This window comes from Pygocentrus nattereri, chromosome 29, assembly GCF_015220715.1.
Source record: "Pygocentrus nattereri isolate fPygNat1 chromosome 29, fPygNat1.pri, whole genome shotgun sequence".
Classification (NCBI taxonomy): domain Eukaryota; kingdom Metazoa; phylum Chordata; class Actinopteri; order Characiformes; family Serrasalmidae; genus Pygocentrus; species Pygocentrus nattereri.
Genome location: NC_051239.1, coordinates 19,409,822 through 19,417,117, shown reverse-complemented (window position 1 = coordinate 19,417,117; position 7,296 = coordinate 19,409,822). Strand labels below are relative to the sequence as shown.

Below are 7,296 nucleotides of genomic sequence, written 5' to 3'. Positions count from 1 at the left end.
TGTAGAGCCGGGCAGCAGTGGGGAGAAAGGAGCTGATACATTTGCTATATTATACATTAGGGGTCCAGATATTTTGTGAAATACCCGACGGTATCCACATTAGATAAGAAGGCATCCTGCTCCACACAGAAGTCCCCGATCATCTGGAAAGGACCGATCTGGGAATTTGAAGCATGATTGATCATTCGGTTAAACTGAACAGAGCTGGGGTGCTCCACAGTTTGACTTGTTGGGCCAAAACACAATGGTCAAAAATACAAAACAGCAAACAAATAAAGAAGGCAGGTAGTTTTCAGTGTAATTTTAAAATAAAACATACACCTGTTACTAAAAAAAATAAAAACTATAGAAATTTAGTGACGCAGTATGAAACCGTGTTCTCCCATTGGGTAGGTTTAGAGAAGCTGGTGGTCCTGATCCAATGTCCTTTGGACAGCCCTACAAGACTATTTATGAAATTAATTCATTAATAGTCAAGATTAAATTATGATCAGCACCTAAATAGGCCTTGTTTTTAGACCAGTCAGGTTAGTTTTAACAGGTGTCCCACAGCTTGTACTCCAAATAGTCCCAATGTGGAAGAGATACAACTTTTCCGTTCTGTATGGAACAGGAACACCATTCTAATATAGCGTGTCTCAGTTTGTGAGAGGCTTAAAATTCTCCTGGTGTGTGTGTGTGTGTGTGTGTGTGTGTGTGAGATAGTAAGCTACGTTTTTATCAGTGGCTATTCAGGTATGTCCGGAATCCCTCCATTCAGGACACAATGGGTCTTTGAGAAAGCAATGAATATCATGCAGGAGCCCTGTATGTGCAGTCATTTACAGTGTCTAAGCTCTCATTATACTCATCTGCTTGAAGGGAGTTTGAGCCCTTGCTTCGTTTATAAAGAAAGCAGGTAACGTGTTTCTGAATGAGCTCCTGTGAGTAGGCAGGCCTTATCATGGTGTGTGATATGGTGTAGATTGCTCCTGACTGCTGCACGTCGTGTGTCTGTGTTTTGAGGGAATATGACAAAGAGATAGGAGATGTCAAGGAGATTGTCATTGTGTTGTGAAGAGCCTGAGGGGAGTGTTTGTCTCGAAGCACTCGGTCAAAACACTCGCCCTTATCGTGTATTCATGTAGCATGACAGCATGTGAGAGAGAGTATGTGTTTGTTTAGGAGAGGGAGAGTTGCTTATGCCACTGAATGTACATTGAAGACGATATTATGGTGCAATAGGATTGCAATGGGTAGTCCACAAAACCAGTTCCCAAGGGGGATGATGATGGAGAAAACGTGTTCAGTAGTGTTCAACTGATACCTGCAGTGTGGAGCTGACTCTGATTCAGCGTCATGAGAGTTGATTTCCACAGTTGATTCCATGTAATTCTCTTAATTCCCAAAGCCAAAACACAGGAGATCTAACATCATAACAAAGGAGGATACTTAACAGATAACACACTGCTATGATTAATTATATGAAGGACAATCTTGATCTTGACATATTAAATTCATGTGCTTCCACCTCAGGTGTTCCTCAGGAACACGAGATGTCAGTTTAATTATATCACATCAGCTCTTAGCAGGGCGGTTTGGAGAGCTAATTGGCTGACTAAACTAGATAAACCATACCTGATTTTCCTCTGTCAGTGTGTCTATGTCAGTGTTTCAGCACTTTGGTTGCTGTAAGCAACTTTTTTTGCATTTTTGTTGTTTCAGATTTTGCATTTCTGTTTCCAACTTTGTCCACAGTAAAGTACAGCCTCTGTTGATTTGTGTATTGTCGAAGGATGCATTGGTTCAGACAGGCCGTCTACACAGTGACAGCAGAATATCCCACACTACATGTGGGTGTAAAGCTTGAATGTCAGGGTATGGGATTGAGTCTAAAGCTTTGGGGTTGATTCTCAATTCCCAAATTCCGGGAATTGGAGAATCAATTCCCAGGCCTACCCGCAGTCATTCAGGCAGATTGCACCACACTACTGGAAGTGTTGGGGGAAGTATGGCTTGTATTGTTGTATATCAAAAGAAACAATCACTTGCTGCATAGATGTAACTTTGAAAAATGGTGGTGCTGTAATGTAGTAAAATGATGATTATAACTCTAGACGTCCAAGGATAAAATGATTATGGAAATAATCTTTAGTCCCAGCACTATAGTGGGTGTAGATAGAGAGATGTTGGATGATGGGTCAATTCATGTCTTCTACCACAAAAGAGGAAACAGTCATTGAGCCCCCTCAACCAACCACGAACTCCACACCACATCCTCTGCCAGCTCCTTTGCTCTCTGCCTCAAACCTCAAGCTCCCCTGATGGCTGTGGTATGTCCTGTAAGCTGCCACCTCTGTGCCTCCCATTTCTAGTATCTCCAGCCCCCTTCACATATCTTTAGTGATGCCATACAAATCCCCTCACCCTCTATGGCACACCACAAAAAAACTAGCAAGAAGCTCCAACCGCCAGCCAAAGTCTGCCCACTGCCCTACTTCCATACCCCCACGGAGCCACACACACACACACACACACACACTCACTTATAACCTCCTCCCACTAATCAAAATGCCCCCCAACCACCTCCAAACCATACCTACCTCCCTCTAGTCACCACACACCAACCCACAGCCCAATATACCACCTCCCCCCGCTACGATCCCCCTGAATACAGCCCCCCCCAATCCTGTGGGTGCAAAAGTTGGGCAACATCTGGATGAGTTTATGGGAGGGAGAGAGAGAAATATTCCCTGTCTTACGAAAAAGTTCCTACATTGTCAACCACTAATATATGGACTATACAAACTATACAGTGAATACAATTCAGTATGGTACTGTACAAAAAGTTTTACCTCAGAAACCTCATTATTCGGGCAAGAGGCATTTATTTTCTTGGAAAAACACTGAAAGTACAGTATAAATAAACATTAAAACTTATGATGTGAATTGTTGAAAATAAAAGAAATAATATTACTGAGAAGAAAATCGGTTCATATGACGCGAGTCAAGCTGTACAGTCTGTAATATTCCCTCAGCACTGCTGCATTGAGTTTGGTGGTAGCTTTTCAAACAGTGCCATAAGTCTATAATAACTGACGTCAAGCACTGACCAAAAGAAAGTCTGGCTGGATGGGCTGGAACTAGTGGGGGCAGTCCAGCGACAGCGCAGTGGATGACACATGGAGGACGGATGGTTTATTTTCTCGATTTCATCTAGCAATGTAAGTCGCTCATAAGCAACTCTAAAATCAGACGTGCATGTTACTATTTCCGCCAGAGAGGTCTCCAAATCCCCAAACTTACATAGTGCTGCTTTGATACAAACAAACTGCGAACTTGTGTCTGCTTAAAGCTCACCTTCAGGAAGCCTAGTATTTACAGTTGCCATTCAGTACCTAGTTCAGCTTATCAGATCCTTCATGAAAGGAAATCAGGTGCTGCTGGTGGAATTTCATAAATGCATGTGTCTTACTAAACATCTCTTGCTGTCTTTTACAAGCAACAGCATATTTACTGTACAGATAAATCAAATAGGTTTTGACTGACCTTTGGCTTTAAAACTGCTCTGAATAACAATTTCAGAACGATTCTCGCCCGGTTGCTGCTGCTGCTGCTGCTGCTGCTGGTGTTACTAAAATAATGACATTCCAGTCCAGGTAAGAGGAAATGACCTTTAATGCACAGAGACAAGCTGGTCACTGCAAAACATTCAAGAGTGTTTATTCACTGTGTTTGCAATTCTGCGAGTATCTACACCTCACAAGCTTTCAAACACACAGCTGGCCACAATACAAGTACCATCTATTCAGATATCACACACACACACACACACACACACACACACACACACACACACACACACACACACACATACATTAAGCTATACAACTTTAAATCTCACTGTTATTGCACCCCCTGGATGAAACCCTGTACTCAAACATTGCTTCGTTTAAATTAAATGTTTGCTCTGATTAAATAAATAAGGAATGAAATAAACAAAACAACAGACAGACAGACAGGCAGGATGAAGACACCAATGTTCGACAAAAAAACATAGAAACAACTTGTGCAGTTCACAATCTGTACAAAAAGAAAGTAAAAAGAAAGTAAGAAGGGAATAAATGTAACATGGACACTGAACCAAAACAGTAAATAGAGCATTAAAGACCAGTGCAATACAGTTTTTAACATCGACGTCACCATTTCTTACTCATGACAATGAGTGAGAGCCTCAGTTATTCATGTAATAAAATGTTATTATAAACTATTTGATCAGCAAATCACCTTTCTTCTTTTTTCCCGCCTCTTTGTAGAGATTCAATGTTATTAACATTTCCATACAGCTCTCAAGTTTGCATGCATTCTTATTCTCCTCTTCTTGTGGCATTGAAAATGCATGCAGTAATTAAGTGGAGACAAGCGAGTGAACCGAGAAGCTGATGGGAATGCTCACAGTGAGTGGAAGGTAGTAGGCACCAAATAGCATGATGTCCTTTGCATTGTGCTAAGTGGTGTACTTTTGCTTTCAGTTTGTTAGCAACAAATGCTTTTTAACCAAACTATTCCTGTGAATGGGGAACAGTTTTACACTGTCCATTTCGCAATGTAAGGATGAGGCAACACTCTGGAAATCTTTCAAATAAAACAATTAAATGTAAAACTTATATGCATAGACAAAAGAACCATAAATGTAATAAGAATGCAAGAATATTCAGTTTTCTGACTTTTGAACTTGACGTGAACTTGTGTTCTTGTAGAAATAGAGAAATGTTGATTTCTCTGTTTAAAATGAGCTTTTTTTCGTTGCCATTTATGCATCCTGAGGATTGTCACATTCTGCTGAACTGTAATAGGAGTGGTTTTTAATGGGAAATGCCTGTAAATTGATGTTCGGGTTAAACCACTGAGAATGTGGGTTGTTTTGCATTTGGATCAGTGGTATAATTATGCCCAGTAGATATGTCCATGCAGTGCTTTTATTTTTAAGTACACATCTGAGAGCAGGCCGATTTGGGAACTCTTAAGACACGATCTCAAGTTTACTAAAAGATTTTATCAAAAGAGACAGATTTTTGGCACGTTGTGTGTAAAAATGAGATGCCGTATTTTACGATTTCCTTCCTTTTTAACTTGATCTTCAAACTGGTCCACTGAGCCAATTTTGGCTTCAAGTATAGACTATTAGACACATTACATCCCAAGGTCGAAGTTCAAGGCTCTGGTCAGTGTTTTAGGAAGTCCTTGCGCTCATTACAAAGCAGTTAAAGACGTGTTTCCTTGGAGGGGTCTCTGGAAAGCACACAACACATCACTGTCAAAGGAAAACACAGAGGTGACCATTGATGCCTTAAACAAAGAATAATGCAATGGATGTGTGTCGTTATTTTTGTTCTCGTTCGTGACGAGTACGCACAAATCCTCACACACACACGGGTCACTGATACAGGCAGCTTCTCTCATAGGCACTGAGGAAGAGTAGGAGTCTTTTTCAGTCTGTTGAAGAAGATGTTTTTTCCTCCCCAAACTTGAGCACATTTCCATGCTGACTTGGGTGAAGGCAGATGTTTCCAGAAGTGGAAAGTGGTGAGCAGTTTCTCTTTTTTTTGTTTCTATGACAGCCTTCTGCCACGAGCAACTGTATATCCGTCACTGCTAGGTATGGAGGAGATTTAACAGAAAAGACTGAAATGAATCCTGGGTACGAGCGGAGCTGTAATGAAACAATGGATCAACTGGAAAGAAGGACGGATGGAAGTGCCTTAGACCTTCCTTGCCTAAATAAATACTTCATAGCTGTGTCTGACACCTTGCTGTTCATGCTGTCTCATGAAGCTCTTAGATGGCAGCCTTTGAGCATTTAGATAAAAAGGTGCTTATTTACAAATCGACTAAGACCCCAACCGCTCGTTGTGAGTTAGTGGAGTAATGTTAGCGGTTGGCATCTTTTCCCACAGAAAGAAAATGATCAAAATTATAGTAATGAGCACAAGAAATATTAACGAATGCAAAAGAAGACAATAGAGGCATTGGAGTTATTTCTATGCATCACTCTTTCTGGGTGTCTACCTGTCATTGAATAGTGTTTGTGTTCAGACACAGCCAACGTCTTGTACTGCTTCTGTCAATTAAGATCCAGTAAGGCAGACAAAAACCATTTCAAATGACAACAATATGGCGTGGCTATATCCATGGTTCATATCATGAGCAATACTAGCAAAACTGATAATCATCAAATGTTATCCAGATGGTGGTAGTGCAGTGCGAGGAGCATCCACAGGGAGTCTACGCTCGATGATGCTGCACTTTGCTGAAGTGGGTAAGGTTTTGAGGTTGCTTTAGGCTTCATGGTGAGAGCATAGTGCAATGGTCGTGCCAGTGGGGTCCATTTGTCGTGTAACTGGAGATGAGGAGCTTCAGAGAGAGGGAGCACCTTATTGTGATGAGGAGTAGCTGTCAATCATAGCATTCTGCCCATTCCTTTCTAGCCAGAGAACTGGAGATGCAAAAAGAAAGAAAGAATTTAGAGGCATATAACAGACAATGAGTTGCAAACACTATAGGCTCTTCGTTAGAGGTGCAGCAGCTCTGGCGACTGTGAGAAAAACGCTTTGTGCTGGGTAAAGTGACAACACCGAAATAATAATACTGTCTGAGTTGCAGATCCACAATGCTGCCTCAGCCTTTGCTGTGCTGTTGTTGATAGATGCAAAGCAGCAGTTTCTGAACAAGCACAGCCGTACATGCAGGCCGAAACTCAAATCATTAACAGCTTATTTTAGATGTCAGAAACATTTGTTCAGTCAAAGTAATACTAAAAATGTGACTGAGGTCTGTTCCTAGGCATTTTAATACGCTAAGAGTAAACTGTAAAGCCAAATAAACCATTTCCCCTGTCTCTGTGATTTAACATCAAACGCTCTACTATTTTGTTACAATTCCAAATTTCCAAAATGCCCTGCATTCTGTACGTCCTACATCCACACCCGGTCGCTCAACCTAAAGACATAAAGTCTCACAACACCCTTAACAGCCCTCAACTACCCTCAGTCCTCTTCCCATAACCCCCCAGGCTGCCTTCTCATTACTGGGGGGACAGTTGTGGGCCTGCTCAGGGCTAGAACAGGGAGGAAGCCAGGGGGTGGCTGCAGGCCTGCTCAGTAGCGGTCGTAAAAGCTGGGTGACATGTTTGGGCAGGAGGGAGAATGGAGATCCATGAGCTGCCCAAATGTTCTCCTGACGGACACCATGGGCCCCTGAAACTCTTTGTGATAATCACTTATAGTACCTCTCAGGTCTTTAGATGCCCTTGTATTT

At 41.7% G+C, this 7,296-nt stretch overlaps 1 protein-coding gene across 6 annotated transcripts in view; it reads right to left on the bottom strand.

Moving 5' to 3' along the window:
- Positions 1 to 3,639: 3,639 nt before the first annotated feature.
- LOC108443672 (ERC protein 2) overlaps positions 3,640 to 7,296 on the bottom strand; it is a 308,529-nt gene continuing 304,872 nt past the window's right edge. For all 6 annotated transcript variants that reach the window (XR_005129963.1, XR_005129967.1, XR_005129964.1 and 3 more), the window contains one exon: positions 3,640 to 6,475. The gene's annotated coding sequence lies outside the window, so the exon portion shown is untranslated. The remainder of the gene's footprint in view (positions 6,476 to 7,296) is intronic.